The 18935-nt window shown below is 47.5% G+C and overlaps 1 protein-coding gene and 1 long non-coding RNA gene across 2 annotated transcripts in view; both read right to left on the bottom strand.

The window, feature by feature from the left end:
• Positions 1-18935, bottom strand: part of LOC100584258 (TBC1 domain family member 3G-like) — a 275592-nt gene that overhangs the window by 135885 nt on the left and 120772 nt on the right.
• LOC105739059 overlaps positions 17988-18935 on the bottom strand; it is a 92230-nt gene continuing 91282 nt past the window's right edge. The window contains exon 3 of the long non-coding RNA XR_001114922.2: positions 17988-18039. This is a non-coding gene — a long non-coding RNA (uncharacterized LOC105739059). The remainder of the gene's footprint in view (positions 18040-18935) is intronic.

Here is an 18935-nt window from a genome sequence, read left to right on the forward strand (position 1 = left end):
TTATTATTTTTTGAGACGGAGTCTCGCTCTGTCGCCCGGGCTTGAGTGCAATGGCGCGATCTCGGCTCACTGCAAGCTCCGCCTCCCGGGTTCACGCGATTCTCCTGCTTCAGCCTCCCAAGTAGCTGGGACTACAGGTGCCCACCACCACGCCCAGCTAATTTTTTTTGTATTTTTAGTAGAGACAGGGTTTCACCGTGGTCTCAATCTCCTGACCTTGTGATCCGCCTGCCTCGGCCTCCCAAAGTGCTGGGATTACAAGCGTGAGCCACCGCGCCCAGCCAGGTAGGTCCTATTATTAACTTAGTTTTACAATAAATAAAACAGAGGCTGAGTTGGTGACTTCTTTTTTTTCTTTTTTTTTTTTTCAAGAGATAGGGTCTTGCTCTGTTGCCCAGGCTGGATTGCAGTGGTGCAATCATAGCTCAGTGCAGTCTTGAACTCCTGGGCTCAAGAAATCCTCCTGCTTCAGCTTCTTAAAGCACTGGGATTACAGATGTGAACCACCATGGCCAGCCTGGAGTCTATATTTTAACCACTATATATTCAGCCTCCAACCCAAGCCCCACTCATTATAGCAAAAATCCCCAGGGAAATAAGTCCAACAAAGGGAAAATGTGAGGACAAAGTTTTTCCAAGATTTCAGAATCTACTTTGAAGATCAATTCATTTCAAGAAGCCATTTATTTATTCATTTAACGAATATTAGGCCAGGCACAGTGGCTCACGTTTGTAATCCCAGCACTTTGGGAGGCTGAGGCGGGTGGATCACCTGAGATCAGGAGTTTGAGACCAGCCTGCACAACATGACAAAACCCTGTCTTTACTAAAAATACAAAAATTAGGCCGGGTGCGGTGGCTCACGCCTGTAATCCCAGCACTTTGGGAGGCCGAGGCGGGCGGATCACGAGGTCAGGAGATCAAGACCATCCTGGCTAACACAGTGAAACCCCGTCTCTACTAAAAATACAAAAAATTAGCTGGGCGAGGTGGCGGGCGCCTGTAGTCCCAGCTATTCGGGAGGCTGAGGCAGGAGAATGGCGTGAACCCCGGGGGGCGGAGCCTGCAATGAGCCGAGATCGCGCCACTGCACTCCAGCCTGGGCGACAGCGAGACTCTGTCTCAGGGAAAAAAAAAAAAAAAATCAGCCGGGCGTGGTGGCGGGCACCTGTAATCCCAGCTACTTGGGAGGCTGAGGCAGGAGAATCATTTGAACCTGGGAGGTGGAGGTTGCGGTGAGCTGAGGTCATGCCATTGCACTCCAGCCTGGGCAACAAGTGCAAAACTCCGTGTCAAAAAAAGAAAAAAATAAATAACAAAATAAAAAAACAAATATTTATGAACACGTACAGATGCTGAGGATACAACAGTCACAACATAGCTATGGTTCCTGCCCTCACAGACCTTATATTCTCTAAGAGGGACAGTTTATAAAGAGAAAATTACAATCAAAACTAATTTGCTTCATCAGAGGACTGAAGGGGTGGTGTCAGAGGAATAGGTGCCTATATCTGATTATGAGTGTGAGGAAGGGCTTCCCAGGGGGCATCTTTGGAGCTGAGTCTCAAAGAATTTGTGGGAATCACCAAATGGACATGCTGTGTGTGTGTGTTTGTGTTTGTGTGTAACACGTGTGTGTGCATATGCACAGGGGTTGCACAGAAGAGAAAAGGAAGAGGCATTGTGGGCAGAGGGGACATCTGGCCCAGTCCTCAGACCTGAGATTTCATGTGCGTCTGGTATGCCTGGAACACAGAATTCAAGGGAAACAGCAGGAGAGAGGATTAGGTCACACAAGGAGGTTGGTGTCAGGTCTTGAAGGGCCTTGTAAGGTGTTTAGGTTTTAACTCATAGGCATCAAGAAGTCATGAAATAATTTCAAGCTTGTTTCCTTACTGACGGGGTTGGGGAAAAAAGATTTTCGAGCAGAAGCATGACATTGTGAGATACACATCACATTTCCACTTGGACAGTTATGGAAGGAAGGACTACAGAGAGGCACAGAGGCTGGATGGAGGCGAGAGGTGATTGAGGAGGATGTAGCAATATTGCAGATGAGAAAAAATGAAATGCCTAACCAAGGGCAGTGCCCGTAGGGACAGGGAGGAAGAAACAGATAAGGAAGGCAGAGCCATGGGAGTCGAGGGTTGTTTCACCACGAGGTAGTAGCTTGGTTACCTCACAGGCTATGGCTCCACCCAACACTTCCTGGCAGTGAACTTGATCATGTTGCTTAACCTTAAGTCTCTCCATTAGTAATATGGGGATAATAATGGCACCTACAGCACAGGGTTGTGGCAAAAATCAAATGAGATCTGTGTGCTTAGCACAGTATCTGACACAGGAAGTGCTCAGCTACTTTTCTGTTTTTATCCTTTAGTGAGAGGAAGGGAGGGCTGTAGGCTGGGTCCCAGGTTCCTGGCCTGGGTCATCGCGTGGATGTGCTCTAGGTTGAGGGCAGACTCCTGGAGAAGGTTGCGGTACTAAGAACATTGTGAGCTGGTCCTCATGGGCCACGACTAAGATTTGTTGTACTTTTTAGCTATGAAAGTAATGAATGATGCTTCTGAATAGCTCCAGCTTCTCTAGAGGAGGAGGAAGACATGGAATAAGTAATCTCTCCCAACAATCCCATCTAATTTAAGCATCACCATCCTCCCAGTTTAGTAGGTTCAAAATCCAGGAGTCAGCTTTGATTCCTCTCTGTCAATACCCCTCACCCATAGCTAACCCCTAGGCAAGTCATGTTAGCCCTATCCCCAAAAGAGGTCTCAAATCTGATGGGTTTTCATCATCTCCAATGCTACAACCTGGTTCAAGCCACCATGTCTTGCCTGAACTCCGGCAATAACCTCCTTATCTGGTCTCCTCACTTCCACTCATGCCCCCTATAGTACATTTCCAAGAATAGCCACAGTGAGCTTTTCAAGGTATAAAGCAGACTTTGCTGCTCCTCTGCAATCAGAATAAAACTCAAAGTCTTCAAGGTCCAACATATTCTGTCTGTCACTCACAGCCTCGTGACCACAAGCACCTGGACATTCTTTCTGTGCCTTGAACACATCAAGCTTGTTTCTGCTCAGGGACTTTGTACTGAGGTCTCCTTGTTGGGAACAAGCCCCCCAAAATCTGGCCATAAACTGGCCCCAAAATTGGCCATAAACAGAATCTCTGCAGCACTGTGACATGTTCATGATGGCCACAACGCCCACGCTGGAAGGTTGTGGGTTTACCTGAATGAGGGCAAGGAACATCTGGCCCGCCCAGGGCAGAAAACTGCTTAAAGGCATTCTTAAGCCACAAACAATGGCATGAGCGATCTGTGCCTTAACGACATGCTCCTGCTGCAGATAACTAGCCCAACCTATTCCTTTATTCTGGCCCATCCCTTCGTTTCCCATAAGGGATACTTTTAGTTAAATTGAATATCTATAGAAACAATGCTAATGACTGGCTTGCTGTTAATAAATACGTGGGTAAATCTCTGTTTGGGGCTCTCAGCTCTGAAGGCTCTGAGACCCCTGATTTCCCACTTCACACCTCTATATTTCTGTGTGTGTGTCTTTAATTCCTCTAGCGCCGCTGGGTTAGGCTCTCCCTGACCGAGCTGATCTCGGCACTCCTCGCTTAGGGTGGTTTTTCCTTGGATTCTCTCATATCTGACTCTTTCTCACCCACCAGGTCTCTGCTCAAATGTTGGCCCTTTCTAGCCCCCCCACCTCACCCCTTCCTCCTCCAGTCACTCTTTATCTATTACTTTGTTTTATTTTCTTCATATCACTTATCACCATTTCCTTCCTTTCTTCCTTTTTTTTTTTTTTTTTGGGTCTCACTCTTTTACCCAGGCTAGAGTGCCGTGGTACAATCCTGGCTCACTGCAGCCTCAACCTCCTGGGCTTAGGTGATCCTCTCATCTCAGCCTCCCGAGTACCTGGGACTACAGGTGCGCATGACCACACTCGGCTAATTTTTGTATTTCTTATGGAGACGGGTTCTCATCTATGTTGCCCAGCCTGGTCTCCAGCATCTCCTCTTAAGTGATCTGCCCACCTTGGCCTTCCAAAGTTCTGGGATTATAGGAATGAGCCACTGCACCCAGCCCTTTCCTTTTTCTTTCTCTTCCTCTCTTTTTCTTCTTACTTTATCTCTACATATAAGTGGTTTCCACAAGGAATAAGACCTTGTCCCGTTGCATGTATATCCCACATGCCTTGAATAGTACATGGTACATAGTAGGTGCTCCGTAAATATGTTTGCTTGTTTGTTTTTTGTTTTTTCGTTTGTTTGTTTTGAGATGGAGTTTTGCTCTTGTTGCCCAGGCTGGAGTGCAATGGTGAGATCTCAGCTCACCGCAACTTCCACCTCCCAGGTTCAAGTGATTCTCCTGCCTCAGCCTCCCGAGTAGCTGGGATTACAGGCATGTGCCACCACGCCCAGCTAATTTTGTATTTTTAGTAGAGATGGGGTTTCTACACGTTGGTCAGGCTGGTCTCGAATTCCCGACCTCAAGTGATCCCGCCCGCATCCCAAAGTGCTGGGATTACAGGCGTGAGCCACTGCGACCGACCATCAATATGTTTTTGAATTGATAATTAAATGACTAAGTGAAGTAATTACAATAAAGCATATTATCATGCAGTACAGCCATGGCAGCATTTGAGATGGCTGCTCAACTATGTATTGGAAATATTTCCATCTGTCTGAGGTTTTTTATTTCATTTTAAGTTCTGGAAATATGCTTACCCATATCTGAGATTTAAATTCAATCCTGCCTGATAGTAAAAACTTGGACTAGACTTTTCTCAGAATTCTTAGCAATCTGGGATTCTGGGAGCAATGCTTTTCCCAGGTCCCAAAGTGTTCTCCTTTCACCTGGTTCTTAGCAATCCCCAGATTATTATTATTATTATTATTTTTATTTTTATTTTTTTTTGAGACGGAGTCTTGCTCTGTCCCCCAGGCTGGAGTGCAGTGGCGCGATCTCGGCTCACTGCGAGCTCCGCCTCCCGGGGTTCACGCCATTCTCCTGCCTCAGCCTCCCGAGTAGCTGGGACTACAGGCGCCCGCCAACACGCCCGGCTAATTTTTTTTTTGTATTTTTAGTAGAGATGGGGTTTCACCCTGTTAGCCAGGATGGTCTCGATCTCCTGACCTCGTGATCCGCCCGCCTCGGCCTCCCAAAGTGCTGGGATTACAGGCGTGAGCCACCGCGCCCGGCCAGCAATCCCCAGATTAAAGTGCTCCTGTCAGCTGGGCACGGTGGCTCACGCCTGTAATCCCAGCATTTGGGAGGCTGAAGTGAGCAGATCACTTGAGGTCAGGAGTTCTTGACCAGCCTGGCCAACTTGGTGAAACCCCATCTCTACTAAAAATACAAAATTAGCCAGGCGTGGTGGTGTGTGCCTATAGTCCCAGCTACTTGGGAGGCTGAGGCAGAAGAATTGCTTGAACCCAGGAGGCAGAGGCTGCAGTGAGCCGAGATCGCACCACTGCACTCCAGCCTGGGTGACAGAGTGAGACTCCGTCTCAAAATAAATAAATAAATAAATAATAAAAAGCTCCTGTGGCCAAATAGTTGCTGAAATGGAAACCTGGCCACCAATCAGTCACCTTCATAAAAGGCACTGCCAAAATTCTACTCAGATTGTTTTATAGTTGATGTCATAACAAAGACTCCCATTTGTGGAGTACATATGACTTCCATCCATCTTGCATGCCTCCTAGCTAATTGCTGCCCAACTCTGTGGGAGTAGGTGTTATCCTCCTCCTAATCTTGCATGTAAGGAACCTGAGGCCCAGAGAAACCCTGTGACTTGCCTAAGGTCACAAAGCTGATAAAGAAGGAGCTAGGATTCATCCCAGGTCTGTTTGGCTGCAATGTCTGGGCTGCTTTCACAACAATCTAGAGGCCAACTCCTTAACTCGGGGCAGATGGCCTGATAGCCACCTAGCTAATGCTAATTTGGGAAAACAGTCCTGAGATAAAGAGTTATAGAAAGCAGATTCTGTAATCAGCCTGCTGGCCCAGCAGGAATGGCAAGTTTTATCTCCTACAGATCAGAACTATTTGACTTGCAGAGGTTCAAGGTCTGGATTGTAGGGTCTCTAGAGAAAAGTGTTTTCAGGCTGGGCGGGGTGGCTCACACCTGTAATCCCAGCACTTTGGGAGGCCAAGGCGGGTGGATCACGAGGTCAGGAGATTGAGACCATCCTGGCCAACATGGTGAAACCTCGTCTCAAAACCTTGGGATTTCCTCTTTCTACTCAGCTAAAAGTTCTCTCAATGAAAGGCTTTGAGAAGAATGAAAAGGTCCTTCAGCCAGAGGTGCAGTAAAAAGCATTCTGGGGACTGGGCGTGGTGGCTCACCTCTGTAATCCTAGCATTTTGGGAGGCTGAGGCAGGAGCATTGCTTGAGCTCAGGAGGTTGAGGCCAGCTTGGGCAACATGGTGAAACCCCATCTCTACAAAAAGTACATAAATTAGCCTGGAGTGGTGGCACGCACCTGTGGTCCCAGCTATTCGGAGGCTGAAGAGGGAGGATCACCTGAGCGCAGGAGGTTGAGGCTGCAGTGAGCCGATATCACATCACTGCACTCCGGCCTGAGTGGCAGAGTGAGACCCTGTTCCAAAAAAAAAAACAAAAAACCAGCATTCTGGAAGGAGAGCAAGGGCTACAGAACCCTTGTTCCAAGTTTCCTGCTGTGGATGCATTTACCCTTTCTGCCCCACGCTCAGCATCCATCTTTCCTCCTTCCCAGGGCCTTTCTAGCACCTTGTCCTGTCCCCTAGCATGTTCTCTCCTCTGTGAGGACATTGCTCTTCCTTGTATGACATCTGACATGGACGCACTGTCTTTGAAAAGACTTTTTTTTTTTTAGACAGAGTCTCACTCTGTCACCAGGCAGGAGGGCAGTAGCGCAAACTCTGCTCACTGCAACCTCTGCCTTTTGGGTTCAAGCAATTCTCCTGCCTCAGCCTCCCAAGTAGCTGGGATTACAGGTGTCCACCAACATGCCCGGCTAATTTTTGTATTTTTAGTGTAATTTTTGTATTTTGTATTTTTGTATTCAACCTCCTGCGCTCAGGTGATCCTCCCTCTTCAGCCTCCGAATAGCTGGGACCACAGGTGCGTGCCACCACTCCAGGCTAATTTTTGTACTTTTTGTAGAGACGGGGTTTCACCATGTTGCCCAAGCTGGCCTCAACCTCCTGAGCTCAAGCAATGCTCCTGCCTCAGCCTCCCAAAATGCTAGGATTACAGAGGTGAGCCACCACGCCCAGTCCCCAGAATGCTTTTTACTGCACCTCTGGCTGAAGGACCTTTTCATTCTTCTCAAAGCCTTTCATTGAGAGAACTTTTAGCTGAGTAGAAAGAGGAAATCCCAAGTCCTTAAATGTCACCTCCTCAGAGAGGTCCTCCCTCACCTTCTCATCTAAATCAGACACCTTCCCCTCACCATCCTTATTCTCTATCACTGTCCCCAAGTACTTCTCTCAATAGCATTGCTCACAATTTGCAATTATTTATGCATTAATTTTCAAGTTCTTTGTCTGGCTCTTCCTCTAGGGCAGAGACAATCTTGTTTTATTCACCAATGTGCATTCAGAACCTAGAACAGTGCTGGCACAAGGTAAATGTTCAAAAATTATTTGCTGAGTGGCGGCAGGAGTGAATGGTGTTAGGGTAGCTGATCCTTAAATTGGGCGGTCTTTGTGGCATGTAAATAAGTGATGGTGTAGGCTGGGTGTGGTGGCTCATGCCTGTAATCCCAGCACTTTGGAAGGCTGAGGGGGGAGGATCACTTGAGGCCAGGAGTTTGAGACCAATCTGGGTAATGTGGCGAAACTCTGTCTCTAAAAAAATTTTTAAAAATTACCCAGGCATGATGGTATGCTCCTGTAGACTCAGCTACTCAGGAGGCTGAGGTGGGAGGATCACCTGAGCCCAGGGAGGTCAAAGCTGCAGTGAGCTGTGTTCACACCACTGCACTCCAGCCTGGGTGACAGAGTGAGACCCTATCTCAAAAAAAAAAAAAAAAAAGACAGTGTTCTCATCCCCCTCAACATCTGCGTGTAGGTAGAACCCAGGTTACAGTTAACACAAAGGACACGAGGACCACTGTCTTGCCTACTGAGGTGAGGGGAATTCTGGGCTGCCTCTATGGCAATGAGCCCAAGTCAATTCAGTGCCCGCTTTCTCCTCTGCCATAGAAGCCCCTAGTCAGCTGGGGGCAATGTTGGGTGAGGGGAGGTCATGGGGGGGCTGGCCCCACTTTGTGCTGCCAGCAGTGCTGGCTGGCTCCCATCAGATATATGTGAGCTCTTGGCAAGCAAGAGGGAAGAGAGCTGTGGCGAGAACAAAGTCTGACCCCACCCCCACCCCCCCTGACTTGCAGGCTCCTGAGGGACGCCAACTGGGACTGGGCTAAAGAGACCATTATTTGTCATCTAATAATCAGGTGTCTGGGGGCAGTTATTTCTCAGCAGGTTGAAAAACAGGGCACCCATGATATTTTGTTTCTCCTTTGGCATTCCTGATAGCAGGGTTCACCCAGAGGCCTGGCTGACCTGGTTCTTTTAAGGGGGGACCTTGAAATATAGATAAACACCCAGCCTCATGGAAGCCCTTCTGTACCCACGGCTTGCCTGTTTTTTTCTTGGTGCCATCCTTTGTTTATGAACTGTGGGACTTTTTTTTTTTTTTTGAGACAGAGTCCCCTTTTGTCACCCAGGCTGGAGTGCAGTGGCGCGATCTTGGCTCACCGCAACCTCCACCTCCTAGGTTCAAGCTATTCTCCTGCCTCAGCCTCCCCAGTAGCTGGGACCACAGGTGCCTGCTACCACATCCGGCTAATTTTTGTATTTTTAGTAGAGACGGTGTTTTGCCACGTTGGCCAAGCTGGTCTCGAACTCCTGACCTCAGGTGATCTCCCCACCTCGGCCTCTCAAAGCGCTGGGATTACAGGCATGACCCACCACGCCCAGTCTATGAACTGGGAGACTTCTGAGAACTGTTAATAGGGAAGATAAATGGAGCCGGGGACGCCTCACTTTGGCTTCAGTGGAACCCGTCACGGTCCAGATTGTGCTGCTCTTTGGAATTTCTGAATGGTATGAATCCAGAGGAGAGAAACAACATTCTGCTTGTTCTCATGGGCCCTCATACCACAGATGTTTACATCATGGGCCTGCACATTGAGAGGTGCTGGTCATGTTTTCCCACCAGTGTGAGGGGTTTGGATGATCTTGGCTTGTCCTCACATTTCCCCATTTTTTATTTTTTGAAAAGAAAAATTAAGACAGTTTATTGATCACTTACTATACTCCAGGCACAGTACTTGGCATACTTTTCAAAGTTGTCTCATTTCATTTGCATTAAAATCATTTCAGGATATATTATTATCCCTTTTATATACACATAAGAAGATGGAGGTTCAGAAAAGTGGAGTAAATTTACTAAGCCCTCTCAGCTCAGAGGCTAAGTGAGAATTTGAACCCAGGATGTCTGGCTCCTAAACCTGTATGTTCTGCCCATTCAGGGCCCACAAGGGATGGGAAGTCTGGAACAAATTACCGGGTGGCCTGACTTCATTGCTTCTCAGTATGATCTAACGCTAAAGCACCTTTAGCTTGTTTGCCTTTCCTGGGGAGAAACAGAGAAAGGGAAGAGGGGTGGAGTAAAAAAAATTTATTTATTTTTTTTGCTGGGGTTCAATCTGGTCTCAGCATCCCATCCCATCTGGACAATCTGATCCTTTTTTTTGAGACAGAGTCTCACTGTATTGCCCAGGCTGGAGTGCAATGGCGTGATCTTGGCTCACTGCAACCTCTGCCTCCTGGGTTCAAGTGATTCTCCCACCTCAACCTCCCGAGTAGGTGGGATTACAGCCACCTGCCATCATGCCCAGCTAATTTTTGTATTTTTGTAACAATGGGGTTTCATCATGTTGGCCAGGCTGGTCCTGAACTACTGACCTCAGGTGATCCGTGATCTGCCCACCTTGGCCTCCCAAAGTGCTGGGATTACAGGCGTGAGCCACTGAACCTGGCCCTGAGCCTCTTTAAATAGGCCACTGGAGAAAAGGTGACACTGGTAGGGGCTAACCCCAGGTTGGCCTAGAACTGGCCGTTCCAGTGAGCTGAGGGGTCTGCATAATTGGATAAGATAGCCACACTTTTTCAGTCCTGCCCAAGAATATCTGTGAGAATAAAATAAAAGTTAGCCTGTATCCATGTCTCCTGCCCTAAACAAAAGGAAGCTCAGTGAGACGGAACCCCCAAAGCAGTGGCTTGTCTTGCAGGCCAATTACGTTGTCTCCCCAGCCTCTCTGCAGCTGTTCTGGCCTCTGCTTTCTGGGATGGAGCCTCTGCTCTGGGGGCCCTCCACAGCCCAGCTCCAGGAAGGTGACTGCTTCCTGGTTTGAGACGTATTATTAAACTGTAATCATACTGTGCATGGAGTCAGCCAAAGCAGTGGCTATTAATAGGGAGGTGAAGAAAGCTGACTCAGAAGGAAGCTGACTTAGGCTGGAAGGGAGAGCCCGGCCACCTTGGCCTACAATTCTCAGCAGAAGGTCGGTGAGAGAGACCTGAGCTCACTTCGTTCCTGGGCAGGAGTCAGCATTATCTGGATTTCTCAACTTTGGAAATAAAAACCCGAAGCAGTCCTGATCAAAGGGATATTGAGCTGTCTTTCCCAGGTCCTTGGGGAGTCTCTGAGCCCTGAGTACTGATAGCTTAAATAGCTATGACTCAGCAGAGCGGCAACTCTTCCCTCCAGATGTCATGAGTAGATGAGACTTGGAAAGGGGCACTGGGACTCCATTTCCGTGACCTCCCTCAGCTGAGAAGCCAGTGCTGAGCCAGCCCTTAGCCGGCCGGACAACCCATTGGCAGAGACACCCAATTAGGGAGATTCTGTTTCTGGCTCCTTGGAGGTGACCATTTTCATTTCAGTTGAAGAGCCACAGTAAATGAAGGGCAGGGTGCAGGAGGGCCTTACACTGTGGAGAAAGGACATTTTTAGCAATTTCTGTCAATGCCATGCATTTCTCAGAAAGTTCAGACTTTAGCCGTCTGGCAGGCTCCCCATCGTCAGGTAGCTGGAAGCAAGACAGATCCCCGAATCTGGCCCAGGATATGCCCCGGAGAAACAGGACTGCCCCTGGATGCACAACACCCCTCACTCTGCAGCAGCCACCAAACAGCCTTCACACATGCTGCCTCAGCTCGTTCTCACCAACCCCAGCAGGTGGGTGGTATCAGCCCTCTTAGCAAGGAAAACAGATTTCAAAAAGGTGAAGTGAGTTGGTCACACAGCTAGCAGGTGACAATGACGAGAATAAAACCTCAGTCTGTCTGCGGCTGGAGGAGAAGCCAGGCATGAGCTGCCTTTGTGCCCCTGGCACATGCCCATCTGTGCCACTTCCACCTAGACCCAGATGTCCCCGACTTTGTCGCTACCCCAGTGCTCACACTGAGGCCAGGGTAGTGAAGATCTGGTGTGTTGGGTAGGGGGTGCTGAGAGGTTGGGCGAGTGCTATGTCATTCTCTCGCCTTTCTTTCAGGTGGGTGGGGATGCCGAGGTATGTCTTCTCAAACTGGAAGACTCATTTTGGTTCCTGGATCTCCGTAGAAGGAGGTTTGGATGGAGGTAGGATGTGGGAGGTGTTTTCTCTTCCTCCCTAAAAATACTTATTAAGCACCTCTTGGTTTCAGCTCTGGGCAGCCTGGGCGCTTTCAGATTATAGAACAATTTCATGACACCATGGATCTGGTATTTTTCTCTGCTGTTTTTCACATAGTCTTAATATAGTTTTACCTGATAAGAACTATCCACATGTGTATATCTTTTTAGAGTTCTAAGAGCATAATCTACATACTTAGATGTACCTATAAAATATCTTTTTACAGAATAAAGGGCATGCTATTAAGGAATGACTTTTCTTCCACTGATTGTCATGTGGATCACTTCCTGAACCTGAAGGAGGTTCTGGAACTCCAGACACCAGGTCCTGAGCTCTAGCAAGTAGCTGAGGGAGGAATTTTCAGCCCCCAGCTGCCAGGGGTTCTCAATGCAGAAGCAGGACCAGACCAGGCTTTTGGGAATTTGTTCATCATTTTACAGCCATATCATGGCCTATCCGGAGAGGGAAGGCTGGAGAGTAATTTCCTGACCCTCGGGCTCTGAGCTATTGTTTTGGGGTCTTGCATACTCTTTTGGTCAATTATTTTTTCTGCCTTTAGCCATAACAAGCAACAGGATGGTGCAGCATCCAGGTTCAGAAAGCTGCCTCCTCTCACTTAGTCAAAGTTAATTAATTCTCACTGTACCTTGAACTAGGTCAGCTGCCGGGCTGTGCTGGGCCTGACCTGCTGTCAGGGGAGGGCATTTCTCATCTGTCTCTTGATGTGCTGTCCTGGGCAGGGAAAGTGGGAAGGGGTTAGGTTTCACCTTTGCGTGGGATCATCTCTCCTCCTTTCTTCCGGGGAGGTGACCATTTTCAGATCTGTGGGTGGGGAGGAAAATCTTCTCTTCCAGAAATAATCTCTCTGCAGTGGGGTTTGAAGCTGGACCAAGCTGCTAGCGCTATTTTTACCCAGCTTGCAGTTCAGGGTGTAAATAGCAACTCTGGCTGTTTTTTCCCACAGCTGACAACAGAGTCAACCTCTTCATTCTGGCATTTCGCACAGAGAAAACAGAACACAATTTGCCCTCGGGCCCAGTTGATGATTCCTGGACCGTGGGGTCAGTATCCAGGGCTGGCATCTCCACAGTTCTTTTATCTCAGTCTCCACTATAAACACCAGGCCCCATGAGAGCTGCTGGGCTGAGGCTCATTTAAAGAAGCTTCCTGCGGAATGATGAGGGAAAAGGCAGGTCCGTAAATCCCCGCCTGCGCCCGCCGAGGGTTCCAAGCACATGAGCAGCTCCAGGCTCCAGCTTGCTGTCCCCCTTGCCCTCCTTCTTGCATTAGCAGGCACTTCCTCTAAGGCTGCTGCCCTGGGAGGGTTTCTTGCAAACCCACTAGATCTGAGGAAAGACAGAGAAAACATCCACTTAAGGCTGCCCAGATGACAGCATGTCTCTAAAAATATATGTCTCCTAGTTTTCGAGTGATTGAAGGGCCCACAGCCTTCAGCCCTGGAGTCATTTAGAGGTCATGGTGATAGGACTGGCTCCCTCCTTGCCCCCATTTAAGCAGAAGCTGTGAGAACGCCCCCAAAGCCTTAGGTCATGTCTCTAACAGGCACCGGTGAGTGGGAAGTTCAGCCTCATGGAAGTCCCCTTGCTGGTGCGGTTCATGAGGACGATAAACTAGCAAAGCTGAGATGCATCCATCACGGTAAGCAATTCTCTATTCCTTCTCTTCTGGGGAATGAACAGGCTTCATTTGCTTTTCCCTGAGGCCGGGTTTCTTACCCAAATCTGTCCCTGGTGTCTTTGGCCTGAAATAAGAAAGGACTTTTGAGTCAGCAGGAGAGCCACTCTTCACTATGAATTACACAGCAACTCCTTGTGGAGCTGCCCATACCCTTCCCCCAGGCACACATCAATCAATCGAAGTATTTCTCAAATATCTACCACATACCCAGAACTGGGCATTTAGGTACGTGGTTCAAGTTTCAGATTCTTCCAGCAAATGGTTTGTATGGGGTAAGAAAAAGGATTGGAGGTCAGGTAGGCAGCTGAGTAATCCCCAGCGCTGCCTTTTTAAAAGGGGTTTCAGTTGTGCATCCTTGGAATTGATTCTGAGCAGCTGTTAATTGCAAAACTCACTGCCAATTATCGATAGCTAAAGTGGCATTGGAGAGCTTCTCATGGTAAAAATAGGGGCAGGTAATAGATGAGAAAATAGCTTTACATTTGAGAAGGGAGGATGGGAACATACTGTCTCAATCTTGCTGTGTTCGAGGTTTCCTTTGTCAGCCTGGGTTCTCTCCCAAGACTGGCCAGCAAAGTCTGCTTAGTGACCTCCAGCAAATAGTCCACCAGCAAGCTACTTAAGATTAGAGCAAAACTTTGTCTCGGCAGCAAGAACACAGGGGATCCCTGCTGAGTTCAGGGCATCCTGGTTCTCACCGGGCTCAGTCACATTAAACAGCCAATACCAGTTTTAGGAAAATCCATGTTGAATTTTAAATGTACTTTTGGCTCATTTGGGGGGTTACGATTGTCCAATTCAGCTGGTAGTTTGTGCACCAAACTTCAAATCAACAAACGATGGTTATTCAAGGAAGTTTCTTGAAGCCTAGATGGTACATGTTTACCTTAAAAAGCAAAACCAAAAAATTCCAAAAAACAGAAACAGGAAAAAGTGCCCTGGTGAGTAAAACCAAAAGCATGTGGCAGACAGACACGATGCAGGCCTGAGTGTTTTGAACAATGCTCGTGGCCCCAGCCTCGACACTGGGGAAACTGGGAATGTGGTCGCAGACTTCCTATGTCAAGTGTTTCCCTGGATTTCCTGGAATCCAACTTGAAGTGCCATTTCCCCTGGTGCCACCAAGGAGTTAAGCTTTGGTTCTGTTCTCCCAGTGACTAAGAATGCTCTGTGTGGCTCTGAGATCATCCAGAAAGAAACTGACAGTCGGCGTGGGAAGTGTGTGAGCTTTCAGTGCTCTTGAAATGCCTTTGATGGGCATGGTGAGAGAGCAAAAGGTTTATTGCCACCTAGTGCCCCTGATTGTGTAATTTCGTCGTGAATTCTTGTTTCTGCTTTTGAATTTTGCATAATTTTAAATGAAGATCTCTAACTCCTTGGGGAGCTTGATACTGTGATATGTGAGTTATTCTATGGAGCTATTCTATATTTTAGACAGCAAACGTATCCCACCACTTGGAAATATCACCCATTTTGATTGAAAACAAAGTAGAATCAATGACCTGACCAAATCACACATGTGTGTGTGAGGGAGGCTGGGTCTTTCCACTCCTGATGTTTTCTTTCTTCTGAAAGGAGTCCAAACACTCCTGGCTTCTCTCCACCCGCCCCCACTTCGCTGAGAAGGAGGAGTGGTTTAATATGACTGGTGAGTTTGGAAGGAGGAACTGTGCCTTATATCATCCTCTCTTCTTTTCTTCTTGGGAGCAAGCTTGGCTCCCGTGGGGTGGGAAGAGGAGGCCCATTCCAGCTCAGCTGCCTGTCATCGAGCTGCCAAGTCTGCCTAATTCTGAAGTTGAGTATCGGGAAGCTCAATTGTCTGATGATAGAAGCCACGTTCTCTAATATCAGCTTTATCAGTAGAAAAGATTATTTTTGGTCCTCATCTAGCTTACTGCTATCTTCTGATTCAATTCAAAATTCACAGAGAAGGGAGCAGACTGCTATTTTGGGGCCTCCTCAAAGACCCTAACATATTTACTGGAAGATTTCCTGTGATTAGAAAAATCCCAGTGTTGGGGTAAGGTCCAACTTCTAGATCCACATCATCACTTTCTTATATAACACCAGATTCCTTAGCTGTCAGCTGAGTAAAAGACAGTTTATGGGTGTTCCTTGCAGCTAAAATGCATCCATTCAAAAGTTATTTCTTGAATCCTTACCACGTGCCGGGGACACATAAGTGATCAAGAGAAACACAGTCTTGGGCCGGGCGCGGTGGCTCACGCCTGTAATCCCAGCATTTTGGGAGGCCAAGTTGGTTGGTCACTTGAGGTCAGGAGTTTGAGACCAGCCTAGCCAACATGGTGAAACCCCATCTCTACCAAAAATACAAAAAATTAGCCAGGCGTGGTGGCAGACACCTGTGGTCCCAGCTACTTCGGAGGCCGAGGCACAAGAATCACTTGAACCCAGGAGGCGGAGGTTGCAGTAAGCCAATATCACACCATTGCACTCCAGCCTGGGTGATGGTAGTGAAACTCTGTTTCAAAACAAAAGAAAAAAGAGAGACACAGTCTCTGCTGTCACACAGTTTATAATTTAACTAGGGTGTATCAATTTAAAAGTTTAATGTTTCAAGTGAAAGAAAACAATCTCAAATAGGCTTGAGTAATATAGGAATTTATTGTCTCACTGGAGATCCAGGCACAATTTGATCCAAGATTCAAACAGCATGGATCCATTTCTTGGCTCTGCTTCCTTTGTGTTGGATTCATTCTTTAGCCACCACATGTTGGAACCCCTCTCTCCTGGCAGCTTCAAGCTTTCCACAACGGCTGCAGCAGATCTAAGACATACCATTTACCAGGCTGACAATAGTCCAAGTTCCAGCAATCCCTGGAGGTCCATCCTGAGAAGGCCATCTCAGGTTATAGACCAGCATAAATCGGGAGCTCACAGGACAGAAGACACTGATTGGCTCACGCCCAGTGGGGCCCACCCCCTGATATGGGAAAGTTGGGCCTTTCCACTTCCAGAAATTTGGGCACCTATTTGGAAGGAAGAAAGGGCCACAACCGATAACTGTTTATGATAGAAGGAAAAACAATAAATACGCTTATACTTCTGCTCTGAGGGAATCATTCAGCCTGCAGAAAATGGAGACATCTCATTACTACCTGGCAAGTCAAACACAGGCCTGGGGATCCAGAGATGTATTTGGATTCCAAATTCTGTGTGGGCCCCTATATACAGCTGACCCTTGGGGACACCATAAAGGTTGATACATGATAGACTTTGCTCCTTGATCTGGCCCTTCAGTAGTTACCCTTGGACTGTATTCTGCTGTGTGATAGCTTTTCCCTTACTTATTTATTTATTTGAGATGGGGTCTCACTCTGTCACCCAGGCTGAAGTGCAATGGTGCAATCTAGACTCACTGCAACCTCTGCCTCCTGGGTTCAAATGATTCTCCTGCCTCAGCCTCCCGAATAGCTGGGATTACAGGCGCATGCCACCATAGCTGGCTAATTTTTGTATTTTTAGTTAGTTTCACCGTGTTGGCCAGGCTGGTCTCGAACTCCTTGCCTCAAGTGATCTGCCTGCCTCGGCCTCCCAAAGGGCTGGGATTACAGGCGTGCACCACCACAGAGGAGAGTATGTGCCTGAGAGAGATGCTAAAAGGATGACTGAGATGATATTCTCAAAGTACGTGGCACAAGTCACCAAATAAACCTAAGCTATCTGTTGGCGTGTGTTCATTATTCTGTAAGATTTTTTTTTTTTTGAGACGGAGTCTCGCTCTGTTGCCCAGGCTGGAGTGCAGTGGCGCAATCTCGGCTCACTGCAAGCTCCGCCTCCCGGGTTCACACCATTCTCCTGCCTCAGCCTCTCTGAGTAGCTGGGACTACAGGCACCCGCCACCAGGCCCAGCTAATTTTTTTGTATTTTTAGTAGAGACGGGGTTTCACCGTGGTCTTGATCTCCTGACCTCGTGATCCGCCCGCCTCGGCCTCCCAAAGTGCTGGGATTACAAGCGTGAGCCACCGCGCCTGGCCTATTCTATCAGATTTAAGGACATTCAGCTGGTGGTTTAGGGGCTAAACATTAACCACCGTGGGGCAGGTCAACACAACATGAGCTGTGAGCCATGAAGATACACAAGCCTTCGGTGTTCTAAGTTCAACAGACCTGTGTGAAAAAACATATAACCAAAAAGGATTGAAAATGGACAGAAATGCAGTCAAACATGCATTTGGGTAGAGAGAGTGCTCCAGCTAAGACCTCAGCCAGTTCTTTTTTTTTTTTTTTTGGGACAGAGTCTTGCCCTGTTGCCCAGGCTGGAGTGCAATGGTGTGATCTTGGCTCACTGCAAACTCCTCCTCATGGGTTCAAGCAATTCTTGTGCCTCAGCCTCCCGAGTAGCTGGGATTACAGGCACAGGCCACCACACCCGGCTAAGTTTTTGTATTTTTAGTAGAGATGGGGTTTCACCATGTTGGCCACACTGGTCTCGAACTCCTGACTTCGTGATCTGCCCACCTCGGCGTCCCAAAATGCTGGGATTACAGGCATGAACCACCATGCCCGGCCCTTGGCCAGTTCTTAAGAGGCACGAGTACTTGCTGAGCAACTTGAAGTGCCAGTGGTGCCTGAGCAATCCTTTATTTCTTCATTCAGCAAACATTTTTTAGGCATCTTCTATACAAGAAGCTATAATAAAAACACACAGTTTATGAGGCAGGCACTTAAATCCTTTTTAGAATAAAGAAGGGACCTCCCTTTATAAATAGGTAAATTATTATAAAAATTATATGCAAAGCTAAAAGGAACTAAAGATCTACTATTACATAGGAGACAGAAAAGAGAAAACTAGTTTCAGTATTTGGGTGGAGGCTGGAGAAGAAGTGGGCTATACCTGGGATGGAATGAACCGACTTTGTGTTAAGTCATAAACAAATATATAGGGCTAAGTGGAGAGATGGCAATCGATTATACAAAGTCTTTTTTGGTTGCTCAAAGAAATGTGACCCAGTCCTCTGAATGCCCTACAGCAGCAGTTTATTTGCACCTGGCCTACTGCTCTTATTCTAACTTGTATCACAGTCGGTTATTTATTCATTCAATTATTTGGTTACTCATTGAAGACTGATGCAAGGCTTGATATGTGCTAAGTATTGTGCCAAGGGCCAGGATACAAAATAGAGTGGGACATGGTTTCTGTAGCTCAGTCTAGGAGGGGAGGAGGCATAAAAAACATAATTATAGCCTGAGCACAGTGGCTTCCACATGTAAGTCCGGCACTTTGGGAGGTCAAGGTGGGAGGATTACTTGAGGCCAGGAGTTGGAAGTTGCGGAACGCTATGATTGTGCCACTGTATTCTAGCCTGACAGAGCAAGACCTTGTCTCTAAAAGAAAAAAAAATTATAATCTAACATGAGAGGTGCTATAATAGAAATATGCCCTGAGTGCTTGGAGGTGAAGTCTTCACAAAGGAAGTGATATTTTAGTGGATCTTGACAATAACAGGAGTTTCCTAGGCTGAATTTCCAAAGTAGCTGGAAAGCCCCTGAAAGAGGAGCCAGAATGGTGTGTGAGGAAATGCTGA

The sequence above is a fragment of the Nomascus leucogenys genome, chromosome 14 (genome assembly GCF_006542625.1).
Source record: "Nomascus leucogenys isolate Asia chromosome 14, Asia_NLE_v1, whole genome shotgun sequence".
Classification (NCBI taxonomy): domain Eukaryota; kingdom Metazoa; phylum Chordata; class Mammalia; order Primates; family Hylobatidae; genus Nomascus; species Nomascus leucogenys.